Source organism: Coenobita brevimanus, chromosome 93, assembly GCF_032717465.1.
Source record: "Coenobita brevimanus isolate Jiangsu-jjx chromosome 93, ASM3271746v2, whole genome shotgun sequence".
Lineage (NCBI taxonomy): Eukaryota > Metazoa > Arthropoda > Malacostraca > Decapoda > Coenobitidae > Coenobita > Coenobita brevimanus.
This window is the reverse complement of record NC_137046.1, coordinates 30094376-30112779: the sequence shown is the minus strand read 5'-3', so window position 1 is coordinate 30112779 and position 18404 is coordinate 30094376.

Sequence of the window (18404 nt, the reverse complement as noted above, 5' to 3'; positions counted from 1 at the left end):
GTTCCATCCGTAATAAGATAGACTATATTAATGAAACCCTAAATCAGCCCAAGCTTGACATATTGTGCTTGACTGAAACCTGGTTGTATGAGTTTGATATCAATATTATTCGTAATGCCTTGCCTAAGACACATTCTATTATTAGTATTCCCAGGCCTGCTGCTGACCATCCAGGAGGAGGCGTAGCACTCATCTACTCGGCAGCACTTGCAAATGTTTCTCTCATTGACCCAGACCTGACCCCATCTTCATTTGAATTTATGGAAGTATTAATAAATTTCCATCAGAATACCATTAGAATTGCAATTGTCTATCGACCAGGTCATCCGGGCAGAGATCGAGGTTTTATGGAGGAGTTTGGGCAGTTTCTTGAAGGGTTTTCTCTTAAACCTGGAGGACTTCTTGTTTGTGGTGATTTCAATTATTGGGTTGACAGTCCAGAGTCAAAACCATTTTCTTCAGAATTCCTTGAGTTGATCACCCAGAACAATTTTTTCAACCATGTGAGTAATCCAACTCATGTCTCAGGACATGTCCTTGACTTGATCTTGTCCCCTGTTGGTTGCAGGTGCATATCAGATGTGGAGGTTGACTCATTTGACCCCCTCATCTCTGATCATGCTCTGATCACTCTTAGTTTTGATGTCCCGAAATCCCCTTCATATAAGAAGGTCGTCAGGTTCAGAAATTACAACAATGTTGACCGCCAGTTGATGTGTTTTGAAATTGATCAACATTTAAACTCCATCGATTCTTCAAGTCTTTCTTCTGGTGAATTGGTTGATATTTACAACAACGAGCTCAGGTCAATTTTTGACCATTATTGTCCTGAGGTAGTAAAAACAATCACTGTACGTGATAATTCTCCGTGGTATGGTCCATCCATTAATTCTTTGCATAGACAACGTAGAAGGGCAGAATGTGAGTGGCGCTTGCAGCAGACCGAAGTAACTCGTTTGTGTTATGTTTTTGCGAGAAGAGCAGTCGTTCACACTGTAAAAGCCCAAAAGGCTAGGTATTATCAAAATAAAGTTGATTCATGTGGTGGTGATAAAAAAAAAACTGTCTGCAGTTGTGAACAATTTGGTTGGTCGGAGGAATGTAATTGTTAAACCAACTTCTGTATCTGATGCCCAATTGGCTTCTGATTTTGCTTCATTTTTTACAAGTAAGATATCTCGCATAAGAAGTGATTTAGACAGCAGTTCTCCTAGTGAAGCATACTCAGTTGACTTCCAGCCACTGTGCACCGGGGATCATTTGCTTTCAACATTTCATCCGCTGGATGTAAACAAAGTCAAATGTTACATCAGAGAACTAAATAAAACATTTTGCTCACTCGATCCATGTAACATGTCACAACTGCCTGATGCGTATGAGCATGCTGCAGACTTTATCTGCAACATAATAAATAGATGCTTCTTAGAAAGTAATTTTGTGCAGTCTGAGAAACGTGCTTTGCTTAGGCCCCTAATTAAGAAACCTGGCCTTGATGTCGAGAGCATGACAAATTATCATCCTGTCTCTAACCTGTCTTTTTTATCCAAGATTATTGAGTGGGCCATACTCGATCAACTCGTACCACTACTGGAACACAACAGAGTTGTTCCTGTTGTTCAATCAGCATACAGAAAATACCATTCAACTGAAACTGCACTAACAAGGATTCAGAGTGACTTGGTGGCAAACACTTGTAGTAGGATGTCCTCTCTCCTAGTTCTTTTGGATCTGTCTGCAGCTTTTGATACATTAGATCATAAACTATTGTTGGATGATCTGTATTTTTATGGCGTTCGTGATAGTGCCTTTTTGCTCCTTAAGTCGTATCTGTCGGACAGATCTCAGAGAGTGGTTGTTGATTACGCTAGCTCTGATTCTGCTCCTCTTCTATTTGGAGTCCCTCAAGGATCAGTTTTGGATCCAGTTCTATTTACTAGCTACACAAGTAGTTTATTGTCTCTACTTGATGCTCATGATGTGTCCTATCATTTTATGCTGATGACACCCAGCTCTATGTTAAGATGTCAGATATCAACGATACTAAGACAAAGTTTGGATCTCTAATCTCTGATATTAAGATTTGAATGGCTAAGAGGAAACTTAAGCTGAATGATGGTAAAACTGAGATCATCATCATCAGAGGAAACAGAAGGGGTGATGACACTGACAATGCCCTGGCTTTGAACATTGGCGTGTCACAGCTGCATCCAGTCAGTTCTGTTCGAAATCTGGGTGTTTATTTTAATTTTAAGTTAAATTACAAAGAACATATTAATCAGATTGTAAGAGGGTGTAACTTTGCATATCAGAAATCTGTACTCTGTGAGAAGATTCCTGAATAGACGGTGCCTCTTAACATTGGTCCATGCAGTGGTCTTGTCTCGTGTTGATTATTGTAATTCACTGTGGGTTGGTCTTCCAAATAATATACTAACAAAAGTTCAGTCTGTGTTGAACAGGGTGGCACGGCTTATCTTTGGTCTCCCCCCGAGAACCTCAACTACCCCGTTTCTGATTGAGTTGCATTGGTTACCAGTAAAGGCTAGAATTGAATTTAAACTGTGTCATATTACATTCAAGGTTCTTAAGTTTGGTGAACCGAAGTATCTTGCTGAATTGTTAAAACTCCCATCGACACGCCCGAGTGTGATGTTACTCAGTGAAGATAATTCCTTGCATCTTGGTGAGCCAGGAGACATTCACCAGTCATCTTTCTCTGATTGTTCTTTTGCATATAGAGCCCCTAGATTATATAACAGATTGCCATTGTCCATAAGACAACTCTTTACTGTTGAATCCTTTAAGAGACAGCTGAAAGCCTTTCTTTTTTCAAAATGCTATGACCTGGAGAGAGGTACTATGACGGATGATTATAGGGTTTAAATATTGCCACTTTCATATATATATGATGTAGCTTGTATTATATACAAGAAATGTCACAATTTTTGTAATTGTAAAAATAATGTATGTGTGTTGAGCGCTAGTGAATTCCCAGAAGGAAGAACTGGCGCTTTTGAGAAACAAAAGGCCAGATTATTATTATTATTATTATTATTATTATTAAATGTATCTTGTAGGTCTTGAGCTTGTAAATAGCGGTGGCCTCCTATACTTCAACTAGTATTTTTTGTTTACTGTATGCTGCATTTTTTTTTTTTTTTTACGTGTCTGACTCTGGACAGAGGCTCAGGGCCTATTTCTCGGGGGACAGTGACCTATCTCAAGGCCAAGTAGTCCTCCTACACCTCCACATGTCACCACTTCGGCGCTAACACCCACCGTCCATATTGAATACATTCTAGGGCTGTCTCATACAAGACTAGGTATTGGTATTAGTGGGGGTACTTTTACGACATGTCGGCGAGTGATCTGGTTGATCAGGAAAGTCTGCTTTTAGGAAATTCAAATCTTTAAACTGTACCCTGCCCCAGCCGGGATTCGATCCTGGGTCCATTACTGTATGACTTCAGGCCGCCTGTCTACCGATTCAGCCACCGCCTCCCCACCATAATGCATATCCCTTTTGTATACTGGTGATACTCATTTATGTTTTAGAAAGAGCATCCTTTTCTTTCTCTACAGGTTTTGTGTATGAAGTGGTACCAAGGAGGCACTTTCATCAGTTCAGCCCTAGACCAGACTGTGTCAGTGTGGAGTGTTGAAGACAGTAAACTGAAATTCACCCTCAGGTAAGTTACTCTTTTTGAGAGATAGCATCCTTTTCATAGGTAAGTCCTTGGGTCATAAAAAGTCAGTCACAGTCAGGAGCTCTACTGTGTTCCTTGAAAGCTGTATCAAAACAGGAGAAGTATACAGTACTTCAGTCTACTACCGAGGGTGTTGTCAAAGTCACCAATGTCAGCATTTCAGAGATTATGAAGCAGAATTGAGAGCCAGAAGTGATTTTGGTCCAGTTTTGGAAATGTGAATTTTTCTCCCCCAGAAACCTGATCTATTCTGGTTCTGGCAACTACATGTATGTTAGTCATTGCCCAAAATAAATTGATTATGAAGGGGAAATCCAGCTTAAGCCCATTCATTTAAACCAAAAGTTCAGACATAATATATGAAATTGTTACTCAAATGATGAAGGAAATAGTCAAGTATAGTCAATCTTTGAGTAAAACAGATGATATGGACAGGACAAGGACTGTTTTACTCAAATCCGTGTCACTCAAACAATATGTTTGCATGTACAGCAGTATAATATGGTCAGGCCACTTTCCAGAACTCTCACTTTTACTCTGTCTTACCACTCCACCCCAATTAAATTACCCTGTCATACCACCCTACTCCACTTAAATTACCATCCTACCCCACTTAAATCACCCCCTACTTATACCCACTATTAGGTAAACATTGAAAAAGATATAACTTCATTGTAATTATGAACATGCATGGTATTAAAATGGCATTAACAAAACACAAAAGGGTAATTAATACAAACGACAGTGATGTAATGATTTGACCAGTTTTCTTATACATTCTCAAGGAAAATAATTTTATTATTAGATTAATCTCAGGTGATTACCATTTGATATTGAGTCAAAAAATATTGGAGAACAAACAAAATATACCTGCGTGTGATATTACAGAAAGCTGTCTGAATGCCCTCGATAGCATGGTTATTGCCAGTCTCACCAACTGGACATGACGTCAGCACACCAAAGAAACTCCAGTGTATACAAGTTAAAACCATAAATAGCAGTAGAAGGCTAACTGTAGTTGTTGAAAGCTAACTGGGGGTTTCACTTCCCAGACCTTCTCAGTGATTATAACCTACCTCATAACATGCAAACTAAAATGTGCAGTAGGTAAAACTCTCACTCGATGTAGTGCTACTTTGGGTGTCTGCCCTTTCCTCTCTGCCTTTCTTCCTCATCTGTCTTTCTTTCCTTCATTCTTTTCTTCCCTCTGCCTATGAGTGAGTTTACACTCCTTCTGTCGTTCTTTCCTTCATTCATTCCTCTTCCTTCTGCTTATGAGTTGTAAAAATTAATTTATTCAAGTCAGTATCCTTACTCGGCACCAAAAATTTGACCTTAAGTAAATTCACGAAAGTCTCTTAGGTTTAGGTGTTCCGTAACTGTTACCTTAACTCACCTAATTATTACTCTCCTGTCTCCTAGCTAATTCCCTATTGAATTGGCCAATTCGTAAAGGTTACTTAGCTAGAAAGAGTCGGACAGCAGATAACGACGAGCCTGGTGTTTTCTGTCGGTTACTTGGGCTGCCAAGCATCCTTGGGGTGCGTATTTACAGTGTGCTAATTCAGCGAGTTCTAGGAGCAGAGTGAGCAACATGGCAAGCTTCTTTCTCCCTCACAGGATTTGAAGGAGCCAACTGTTAATTAATTACAATGCTAAATACAGTTAGATTACATCATGATATATACAGGGCGAATCTAACTAATTAATCTTAGTTTTAGTTAAACTAAAGCCAAACCAAATATTCCCTTTATTTATGTAAATATGTAAAACCTACATCTGCTTTTTATCTGAGGGCCATTTCATCCTCAGGACACGTCATCTAAAGAACAGACGCAGTTTAGATCAGTGGAACTTTCCAAGTAATTACATGTATTTACAAGACAGTTGTCCACAAGGGTTAAATGCAGTAGCATTTAATTTATTATTAATAAAATTATTAAAGAGAATGTAATTTGTGGGTTATAAAAACTGTTTGAATAGGTATTAATGATCTCAGGTTTTCCTCTGCCCTCTAACCAGGGACGACTATTTTTAAAGTAGTGAATGCAACTGCTCTGGGGGAAAATATTTCCCACACGGGTGACTACGCTGAGTGACAAGCCAAATGGTTTCCTGTACACCAGGAAACCATTTACTGCATTGGGTGGTAACCATACCTGTATAACCAAATTATGGTTCCTGGTGGTTTAGTGAGTAATTAAGGTGCTCTAATCAGATTGAGCCGGTGCAGGTTTATATTCAAGAGGTGATTGGGGTTAATTTCCCACATAATGCCACTCAGGGATGAATGAGGCTGTCACCCTCATCTTAAATGTCAGGGCCAACTTGCCTTGCCCCAGGCTCGTACGCTTCTTATGGGACAACATAGGAGTGGATGACGGATGGATGGTAAAACTTAACCAAAACAGTATTGTGCATTAAGAGCATTCATTAATCATGGTGCATTCGGCAATTGTCACACGACCATGCATGAAGCTGATCTTTATATACATCACAGAGAAGATAGCCATTGAAATATACAGGTTAGCAAAATAGCGCTTGGTGATTAAACCAGAACGCATCATACTGTATTTGGTAAAATCTAAGATAAACGCAGTATGAAAAACAATAATGGAAGCTCTTATTTACGAACATTTTTAAAAAACAACATTTAAAAGAAGCCCACTACATACACTAATCTATTAAAAAATAACAAATTATCCTATCAACACTTCATTCCAATAGGAAAATTAAAAATACTGCATTACTGTCATAATAAATAGGAAGAGTTAGGCTGGGTACCTATGTGTTGTTGATATGCAGTTCCCTGGCACTATCACCCAGCTCCCAACCCCCTATGTTTTTGTCTTTGTTGAGATGTTGCTGCTCCTGCACTTCCATCTTCAATATCTAAGGCAAATCCTTCAATGTCCAAGGCTGAAGCAGCAGAGTTGACCTCATTGTCAGAAGTGGATGTACCCAGATGTAAGCCAGCCAGTCATGAAAAGTCTGTAGCGTTACGTCACTGTACACGACTTTCTAATTGTGTTACCTGGCCAGCTGACACTTCCGGCATAAGCTCAAGTTTTACCTTGTGTTGTATGACCAGTCTCATAATGCTAACAGTTTAACCCTTTAACCGCGGGTGTCATTCCAGAATGACGTTGCAAAAACTGGACCAAACCGCGGGTGTCATTCTCGAATGTTTGTGAATATTTTGAATACCCCGCGTTTTTTCCGTGCGCCAATTGTTTCAAGGGAGAGTAGCTATTAAGTTCTTTCACTCCAGCCGACCCCCACCTCCCTCTTGCCCCCCCGGGGGCCCCACCCCCCACCCCCGGGGCCCCCCACCCCACCCCGGACCAAACACGCATCAGTATCTGTCCAGCTGTGTGAGTGACAACACTGCTGATGTGATAGTGAAGTGCAGGCAATTACAGTGCCTTTTACCTGCCTTAGTGAACACAGAGTGGGTGTTTATCGTATGTGCAGTGTTCATATATGTTTATAGTATTATTATCAGAATGAGGTTGGCATTTGGTAATGGTGTGTGAGCGAAAAATAGTGATTACAACACCGCTGATATGGCAGTGAAGTGCGGGCAATTACAGTGCCTTTTACCTGCCTCAGTGAACACAGAGTGGGCGTTTATCGTATGTGCAGTGTTCATATATGTTTATAGTATTATTATCAGAATGAGGTTGGCATTTGGTAATGGTGTGTGCGCGAAAAATAGTGATTACAACACCGCTGATGTGGCAGTGAAGTGTGGGTAATTACAGTGCCTTTTACCTGCCTCAGTGAACACAGAGTGGGTGTTTATCGTATGTGCAGTGTTCATATATGTTTACAGTATTATTATCAGAATGAGGTTGGCATTTGGTAATGGTGTATGAGCGAAGGTAATGGTGTGTGAGCGAAAAATAGTGATTTTACACCCCTCACTTCTAACGGCACTGCCCATCCTGTGAAAGTCAACAAAGTCATGAAACCTACATCAGTGGAAAGCTGAAGGTTAGTACTTTCTAATGGTACCTTATTTTTTTCTCTAGCTTTATTCTGTGCAGAGTTATTAAGGTTTAAAGGTTTGTTTACATTTGGCTGAAACCCCGGCAGGAGAGGACAGTCAGACCAAAACAATACCCGCGGTTAAAGGGTTAAATACAAAACCGTGTTACTCAACCATGTGTTACTTAACCATGTGTTGCTGAAGGATTGACTATACAGGCAAAACCTGATATGAGGTGCATTGTTAACCGACGATTCACTAGACCGAGCAGAAGAAATGAGGGAACATTCCCACAATCCGAACAGCCATCGATTCACTAATCCGAACAATCAGCCTCCCCCTAGGTTTGAAACGAGCATGTTTGAACGACATGTGGTGGTGCACACGGCCCTCCCTGTCCTCTCTCCATCCCCTTGCTTTGCCCCATGTCCGTTCTCTATCCTTCACCACGCTCAGCACTGCCAGACATGTCTCCCTCTCCACCACCCTGCCCTCCCCCAACCCTGGTTGTCTCCCTCCCTGTTGCCCTACCCTCCCCTGCCCCCTCTTGTCCTCTGAGTGTGTGTGTGTATTTACCTATTTGTATTTACCTATTTGTAGTATACAGGAATTGAGCAATGCTCGTGTTGTCCTGTCTCCATATCCGCATTTATCAAGTTTACCTTTACACACATGAATGTTTTTCTCATGCACCACCTCTTTGTCTAAGTTGTTCCAAATATTTAAGAATATACCTAATTGTGATATACACGGAATGTACTATGCTCGTGGGTTTCCGTCGCTGTTTCTCAATAAGTCGAATTTAACTTTAAACTCGTTTAAGTTTTTAGACTGGACGATCTCTTTGTCCAGGCTATTCCATAAGTCTATACTTCTGTAAGGAAAGCTATATTTCTTGATATCCTTCAAGCAGCTTGACTTTTTCAATTTCATTCCATGTCCTCTTGTTGCTCTCTTATCCCATACAAACAGATCTTCTTAGTCAATTTTATCTACTCCCACCATGGTCCTGAACACCGCAATCATGTCTCCTCTCTTTCTCCTTTCCTCTAACGAAGGCAAATCCAGTTTTACCAGCCTCTCTCTGTATGACAGGTCTGTCAGACTGGGGACCATCTTGGTTGCTGTTCTTTGTATTCTCTCAATCTTGTTTATATCTTTCTTTTTGTGTGGGCACCACACTACCGCTGCATATTCTAACCTGGGGCGGATCATGGCCACTATCAATTTTTTCATCATTTCCTCATCCATATAATGAAATGCTACTCTTATGTTAGTCAAGAGCTTATAAGTCTCTCCAACTATCTTGTTAATGTGCTTTTCTGGTGATAAACTACCTTGGACCAGCACTCCCAAATCTTTCTCTTCTCTCCTTTTTGTGATTAATTCATTACCCAAAAAATAATTCAGTGATGGTCTCCTGCTACTTTTACCCATTTCCAATATTTTACATTTCTTTACATTAAATTTCATTTCCCACGTCCGGCTCCAATTGTGTATCCTATCCAAATCCTCCTGCAGTATTTTACAATCCTCCTCAACCTCTATCTTCCTCAAGATCTTTACATCATCAGCAAACAGACTCGCATAACTGTTCACTCCATCTACCATATCATTTACGTAAATCAGGAACATTACTGGCGCCAACACTGAGCCTTGAGGGACTCCACTTGTTACTTCCCTCCATCCAGACATCTTTTCCTTTATTACTGTCCTCATTTGTCTGTCTCTCAAAAAGTCTCTCATCCATTCCAGAAGTTTCCCCTTTAGTCCTCCTATATATTCTAGTTTCCACATTAGTCTCTTATGAGGTACCTTGTCAAAGGCCTTCTCTAAGTCTAAGTACACACAATCCACCCAACCATCTCTCTCCTGTACCACATCAATCGCTCTTGAGTAAAAGCTCAACAAGTTTGAAACACATGACCTTCCACTTCTGAATCCAAACTGACATTCAGCCAAAATATTCATCTCTTCCAGATATTTTATCCATCTGTCTTTCAGGATTCTCTCACACAATTTTGCGACCATGCTGGTTAGAGACACTGGTCTATAATTCAGGGGTTCTTCCCTGTTTCCTCCCTTGTAAATTGGTACCACATTTGCCCTCTTCCATTCTTTTTGGCACTTTCCCCTCTTCCAGTGAGCATACAATTAAGCTGTGAATTTTATCCGCCAGTTGTTCTCTGCATTCCTTCAGTACCCAATTAGAAATTCCATCAGGTCCTGGGGCTTTCCTTACATCTTGAGTTTCCAGTAATTTATACACTTCCTGCTCCTCCACTTTTATATCTTTCATCACCGGAACATTTCTAATCACTCCCTCCCCTTCCACAAGCTCCTTTTCTTTAGTGAAAACTGACTGGAAACGTTTGTTCATTATTTCTGCTTGCATTGCCGCATCCTTAAAGACCTCTCCATCTACTTTCAGCTTGGTGATTCCTTCCTTTTGTTTCAGTTTGCCATTAACAAATCTATAAAACAGTTTCGGTTCATCCTTGCATTTGTCAATTATACCTTTTTCAAAATTCCTTTCTTCTTCCCTACGTATTCTTGTGTATTCGTTTCTTGTTCTTTTATATTCTTCCTTTGTTCTGTCGTTACCTCTCTTTCTCCAATTGTTCCACGCCTTATCTCTCTCTTTTTTGGCTATCATACACCTTCTATTAAACCACTCCTTTTTCCTGTTTTCTTTCCCTCTTACTCTTGGTACAAATTTTTCCACTCCCAAATTATAGAGGTCTAGAAAGATATCCCACTTCCTCTGTATCTCTCTTGTTTCTCTGAATTTTCTCCAATCCGCATTTTCAAAAAAGTTTCTCAATCCTGTAAAATTTGCTTTGCCAAAGTTGTATCTTCCCTGTCTATGAAGCTCGTCTCTTGGCTCGACGTTTCCTATTAACATCTGGAACTCAATGACCACGTGATCACTTTTTCCCAAAGGACAGAGATATTCCAATGATTCTATTACATCGGGTTCTTTGGTGAACAGTAAATCTAACCTTGCTGGTGTGTCCTCACCTCGAAACCGTGTCTCTTCTTTGACCCACTGCGTCATCACATTATTCATTATTATATTTAATAACATAGTACCCCACGAATCCTCGCCGCCTCCCGAGTACCATTCCTCCCAGTTCACCTCTTTACAATTAAAGTCACCCACCAAAATTATATTATTGCTTTTCTCAATTATTTTTTGCAAGTAGCTAGGCATATCTGACAACATCTCATGGTATTCGTCATCCTTCCATGCTCTCGTCTTTGGGGGAACATACACTGCCGCCATATCTCTCTTAACATTCTCTCCAGTTTCTAATTTCATATATATCACTTCAGCCCTGCCTTCTCCCATTTCCACAGTATCTACATTTATGTTGTTCTTCACTGCTGTCATCACTCCTCCTCCCTTTTTTTCTTTTCTGTCTTTTCTCCACAGTTTGTATTTACCATCTCCCAAATGAACATCAATATCTTCTCTTAATTTGGTCTCTACAAAGCACATGACATCAGGTTCATGTTCTCTCAAGAAATCATTAATTTCGATCCTTGTCGATATGAAACCATCAACATTATTTTTGACATTATTAATACCCTCTTCTCTCCTACTCTCTGTCCGTACCACTTCCTCAACTTCTGATCTTTCACAACCATCCCCCCTAGTTTCCTTCACTTCTATTTCCTTAAATACCATTTCCTTACTTTCATATCCAATACTCTCCAAAAAAAAGTATTACGTTCTTCCTCTGTCCTCTTATCATTTTTTTCCTTTACTTCTTCCTTTAATGATTTTAAAACTTCTCTTTCTTCTTCATTCAGATCTTTTCTTATTATAATATTTTCCATCCCCGCCTCTTTGCTTAATTTCCAGGTCACTTTAAGTATTTCATTTATTACACTTTCTGATGTAAACTTGACTCTCATTGGTCTTGTTTCCCCTTTCTTATAAGGCCCTATCCTCCTTACTTCCTCAATTTCTTTTACCCACTTGTCTCCTTCGGGGTCAATCTTGCCTAATATTCCTCTCACCATGTTCGTGTCTCTCTCGAGTCTTGCGAACCTAACCTTTTCTTCCTCTTCCCTGTTTCCAAATACTACCACACATCTGTTCCTTTCTACAGTTTCTCTCACTATTTTCTCTTTTTTCTTCAGTATTTTCACTACATTTTCTTCCATTTCTTTCTTGTTCATTTCCCTTTCTTCCTGGATGATCTCTCTTAAGCTGACCACTTCTTTCTGTTCTTCTTCTACGTGTGCCCACTTTGCCTTGTGTTCTTCTAGTACATTACTCACCTTCTCCGTTTTATTAGTACTCTCTTCAAGTTTCCTCCTCAGTTCAACATTTTCCCTCTTCAAATTCTTAATCTCTTCATTGGCTGTTTCATTGGACTGGATTAGACTCTGTATGGTGGTTTCCGTATTTCCTGACACATCCTTTATCACTAGATTCTCTACTTTTTTTTCAAGTTCACTAATCCTCATAATTAATGTTTTCACCAGGTCCATGACATTAGTATTAGCATCAAATCCTTGAAATTCCATTCCCTCATTGTTTACATTTTCGGCCATCTTTAACGCACCGGTAAAGTACCTAAACAGCTGTTACCGAATAAGCCACAAACATTCATGTATACTATTGCCAACAAATCTTTACATTTTTGGTAGTCTGCCAACTTTCATTATTTTAAATTTAAAGAGAGACCCTAGGAGACAGGACAGACAAAATTCCTGAAACTACTCAAGGTTAGGAGCGATGCCTGGGACGACCTCTCTCTCCGGCTGCTCGTGTGTGTGTGTGTATGTGAGAGTGAGTGTGTGTGTGTGTGTGTGTGTGTGTGTGTGTGTGTGTGTGTGTGTGTATTTACCTAGTTGTGATACACAGGAAATGAGCTATGCTCATGGGGTCCCATCTCTGTTTCTCAGTAAGTCAAATTTTGCTTTAAACTCTTTCATGTTTCTAGACTGGACAATCTCTTTGTCCAGGCTATTCCACAGGTCTATACATCTGTAAGGAAAACTATATTTCTTGATATCCTTCAACCAGCTTGGTTTCTTCAGTTTCATTCCGTGTTCTCATGTTACTCTCTTATCCCATACAAACAGATCTTCTCGGTCAATTTTATCTACTCCCATCATGGTCCTGAACACTGCAATCATGTCGCCCCTCTCTCTCCTTTCCTCAAAGGAAGGCAAATCCAGCTTTACCAGCCTCTCTGTGTACGACATCTCCCAGACTGGGGACCATCTTGGTTGCTGTTCTTTGTATTCACTCAATCTTGTTTATATCTTTCTTTTTGTGTGGGGACCACACTACTGCTGCATATTCTAACCTGGGGCGGATTATGGCCACTATCAATTTTTTCATCATCTCCTCATCATATAATGAAATGCTACTCTTATATTAGTCAAGAGTTTATACGTCTCTCTAACTTCCTTGTTAATATGTTTTTCAGGTGACAGACTATTCTGGACCAGCACTCCCAAATCTTTCTCTTCTCTAGCTTTTGTGATTGATTCATTACCCATTAAGTAATTCAGTGATGGCCTCTTGATACTTTTACCCATTTCCAATGTTTTACATTTCTTTGTGTTGAATTCCATTTCCCACATCCAGCTCCAATCATGTATCCTATCCAGATCCTCCTGCAGCATATTGCAGTCCTCCTCTACCTTCCTCAAGATCTTTGCATCATCAGCAAACAGACTTGCATAACTGTTCACCCCTCTATACCATAATTCAGGAGCATTACTGGCACCAACACCGAGCCCTGTGGGACTCCGCTTGTTACTTCCCTCCATCTAGACATCCTATCCTTTATTACTGTCCTCATTTGTCTGTTTCTTAAAAAGTCTCTCATCCATTTCGGGAGGTTTCCCTTCAGTCCTTAGTTTCTACATTAGTCTCTTTTGGGGTACCTTGTCGAATACCTTCTCCAAATCTAAATACACACAATCCATCCAACCATCCCTCTCCTGCAGCACCTCAGTCACTCTTAAGTAAAAGCTCAACAGGTTGGAAACACATGACCTTCCACTTCTGAATCCAAACTGACCTTCAGCCAAGAAATTCATCTCTTCCAGATATTTTATCCATCTATCTTTTAGGATTCTCGCACAATTTTGCAACCATGCAGGTTAGGGACACTGGTCTATAATTCAGAGGTTCTTCCCTGTTTCCTCCCTTATACATTCAGAGAACACACAATTAAACTGTGAATCTTATCCACCAGTTGTTCTTGGCATTCCTTCAGTCCCCAATTAGAGATTCCATCTGGTCCTGGGGCTTTCCTTACATCTTGAGTTTCCAGTAATTTTCCTGTACTTCCACTTTTATATCTTTTATCACTACATTTCTAGTCAATCACTCCTTCCACAAACTCCTTTTCATTAGTGAAAACCGATTGGAAACATTAGTTCATTATTTCAACTTGCATTGCTGCATCTTTATAGACCTCTCATTCTACTTCCAGTTTGGTGATTCCTTCCTTTTGTTTCAGTTTTCCATTGACAAACATATAAAACAGTTTATGTTCATCCTTACATTTGCCTATTATACCTTTTTCAAAGTTCCTTTCTTCCTCTCCATGTATTCTTGTGTATTCGTTTCTAGTTCTTTTATATTCTTCCTTTGTTCTGTTATTACCTCTCTTTCTCCAGTTGTTCCACCCATTTCTCTCTCTTTTTTTTGCTATCATACACCTTCTATTAAACAGCTCCTTTTTCCTGTTTTCTTTCCCCCTTACTCATGGCACAAATTTTTCCACTCCCGAATTATTGAGGTCTAGAAAGATATCCCACTTCCTCTGTATCTCTCTTGTTTCTCTGACTGTTCTCCAATCCACATTTTCAAAAAATTTTCTCAATCCTGTAAAGTTTGCTTTCCCAAAGTTGTATCTTCCCTCACTATAAAGCTCATCTCTTGGCACCACGTTCCCTATTATCATCTGGAACTCGGTGACCACATGATCACTTTTCCCTATAGGACACAGGTATTTCAAAGATTTTATTACATCGGGTTCTTTAGTAAACAGTAAGTCTAATCTTGCTGGTGTGTCCTCACCTTGTAACCGTCTCTTCTTTGACCCATTGCGTCATCACATTGTTCATTGTTATATTTGATAATATAGTGCCCCACGAATATTCGCTGCCTTCTGAGTCCCATTCCCCCCAGTTCACCTCTTTACAGTTAAAGTCACCATTAAAATTATATTGTTGCTTTTCCCAGTCATTTTCTGTAGATAACTAGCCATGTCTGACAACATCTCCTGGTATTCATTGTCATTCGATGTTCTTGTCTTAGGGGGAACATACACTTCCGCCATATCTCTCTTACTATTCTCTCCAGTTTCCAATTTTATATTTATCACTTCGGCCCTGCCTTTTCCCATTTCCACGGTATCTGCATTTATGTTGTTCTTCACTGCTATCATCACTTCTCCTCCCGTTTTTTTTTTTCTTTTCTGTCTCTTTTCCACAGTTTGTATTTATCACCTCCCATATGGACATTAATATCATCTCTTAATTTGGTTTCCACAAAACTCGTAACAGCAGGTTCATGTACCCTCAACAAATCATTGATTTCTAACCTTGCCGATATTAAACCATCAGCATTAGTATATGCCACCTTCAAATGATTTTTATTGTTTTTTATACCCTCTTCTCTCCTTCTCTCCATCGGTACCATTTCCTCAATTTCTGATCCATAACTCACCAGTAAAACACTGTCATCTCTTCCTCAATTCTCTGTTCGTTTATTGCCTTTGCTTCCTTTACTAACTCCTTTATTTTAGCTCTTTCTTCCTCATTTGCATCTCTCCTTATCCAAACATTTTTGAACCCTTCTTTGTCTGATAATTTCCATGTTCTGTTGTTGATTTCGTTTACCATTACCTGGGACTGAAACTTTACCTTGAATGGCCTCGCCTCTCCTTCATTGTACTTTCCTAACCTAAACACTTCTTCAATCTCTTATTAAACTTCGTTGTTACCCTCCAAAACTACTGATATTATCTCTTTAACCTTTCTCAGTTCTTCTCTTTCTCTTTCTGATCATACTGTCATACATTTTTCTTTTACTCCTGAAATTATTACACATTTTTTCTTATCTGCTACATCCCTGACTAAAGATTCTCTACTTCTCAGTACCCTAACCTCTTCCTTCTCCACCTTTTCCTTGCTTTCTTGTTCTATAATCTCTTTCAGATTTACATTTCCTTCCTCCTGAATTTTCTTCCATCCCTTATGGTGCTCCTTGATTTCCTTAATGTGCTCATCTTGCATCCTTGCTTTGGATTCATACTCATCTAGTTTGCTTTTCATCCTGTCCCTTTCTTCTTCCAACCTTTTATTCTCCTTCTTCTCTCTATCTATCTATAGCCCGACGCCCTAATCCCGCAAAGGGTGGCCGCAGACAAAACTCCTCCAAGTCGCTCTGTCACCCACCATTTGACTACCCTCCCCTCAACTCACCCCCCCTTCCCTCATATACCTCTCAACTCCATCCCTCCACCTCATCATCGGTCTACCTCTCCCTCTCCCTCCCTCCACCTCACCTACATACACCCTCTTAGTCAGTCTTTCATTCTCCATTCTCTTCACATGTCCAAACCACCTCAGTGTATTTCTCCTAATCTTCTCAACCACATCCACATCCACCCCACATCGTTCCTTCACTTCTTCATTCGTCAACCTCTCCCTCCACGTCACTCCACATGCTCCTCTCAAGTAACTCATTTCCACTGCTCTCACTCTTGACTTGTACCCCACTTGCAAGGTCCATGCCTTGCTTCCATACGTCAGGGTAGGGATCACAATACTATCATGCAGTGACTTCTTAACTTCCATACTCACCTCCCTATTTCTCATCACTGCTTTCAGTGTACCAACAACCTTCCTTCCCTCCTGTACCCTTTCACGCACTTCATCCCCCAAAGTTCCATCCTTACTCATCACACTACCCAAGTACTTGAATGCACTCACATTCTCCATATCCTCACCATCCAACCTCACTGCACACTCTGTGACTTCATTCCTCTCAAACACCATAACTTTACTTTTGTTTACATTAACTGGGGGTAGGGGGGTTTCAAGAATACTCCCCCAGTATCCCTGCTTGTCGTACGAGGCGACTAAAAGGGTTGGTGGTGGGTTAGTGCCCCACCCCGTAAAAAGAACTAACTAAAAAAGCGAACAAAGATTCTCCTTCTTAAGATGTTTTATTTCATTAGAGGCAGATTCATTACTCACTTTTAATTCTTTGACTTCTCTTTCTTGTTCATCATTGCGTGTACAAACTTTTTCCAGTTTATTCTGTAGAACTTTGATCTCTTTCTCCTGCTCTAAGGTCCATTCCTGTAACTCTCTAATTACTGCCCGTACCTTTTTTAACTCCTGGACATTCCTCTCTGCTGTTTTCCCTACTCCTTCTACTCTTGTTTGGTTCAGTTTAATACTTCCATTTCCCACATCATCTTCGGAGAAGCCCTCAAACTCTCTTTTGCCTGTTGTAAACAAAGCACTGTCCCTTTCCACCATGATGCAACCATATGGAGAATTTCTATTTCCACTATATCTTGTATTTTTTATGACCAAAACTTTTTTTTTTTTTTAACCACTGTCCGACTGGACCACCACTCACGCACTCATTCACATAATCACAAATAGGCTGGTATCCTTATTGTCGCTGATTCTGCGATTATTTCCCCACAATCCAGGAAAAGCTCCGTCTCTGTAGGTGACCTGTGTGTGTGTGTGTGTGTGTGTGTGTGTGTGTGTGTGTGTGTGTGTGTGTTCTTACCTAATTCGTACCTAATTATTCTTACCTAATTGTATCTTTACAGGAATGAGTCAAGCTCGTACTGTCCCATGTCTTAAACCATATTTATCGTACATATCCTTAAATTTGTGAATTGTTTTGGCACACACTATTTCATTCGGTAGTGCATTCCATTGATCAGTTGCTCTGTTTGGGAAACTGAATTTCCTTACTTCTTTATCACCTCTCTTCTTATGCAGTTTTTTGCAGTGTCCTCTTGCTGATGCTTCTCCATATGTTAAGTAATCATTTATGTCTATTTTCTCCTTTCCTGATATGCACTTATATAGCATTATCATGTCACCTCTTTTCCTTCTCTCCTGTAGTGTTCGTAGATTCAATTTATTTAGTCTTTCTTCGTAGCTTAGGTCCCTTAAGCTTGGTATCCATCTTGTAGCGGCCCTTTGAACTTTTTCAATCTTGTCTATATGCTATTTGAGATGAGGACTCCAGACTACTGATGCATATTCCAGGGTTGGTCTAATGAATGATGTTATTATCCTTCTTAGCATGTCTTCATTTATGTATGTGAATGCTATTCTCATATTTGCAAGCAGTGTATACATGTTCCGTACCTTCTCGCTGGTGTGGTCAGCCGGAGATAGTCTGTTATTGATAATCACACCTAGGTCTTTCTCTCTTTCTGATGTGTATAGGGTTTTATTTCCTAACTTATAATCCCAATCAGGTCTTTTTCCACTTTTACCAAACTTGATTACATGACACTTGTCCACATTGAATTCCATTTGCCATGTACTACTCCATTCATGAAGTTTATTTAATTCTTCTTGTAGCTTTTTACAAGAGTCTGTGTTAGTAATTCTCCTTTGTATTTTTGCATCATCTGCAAACATATTCAGATAGCTCTCATTTCCAGTGTTACTGTTTATATCAT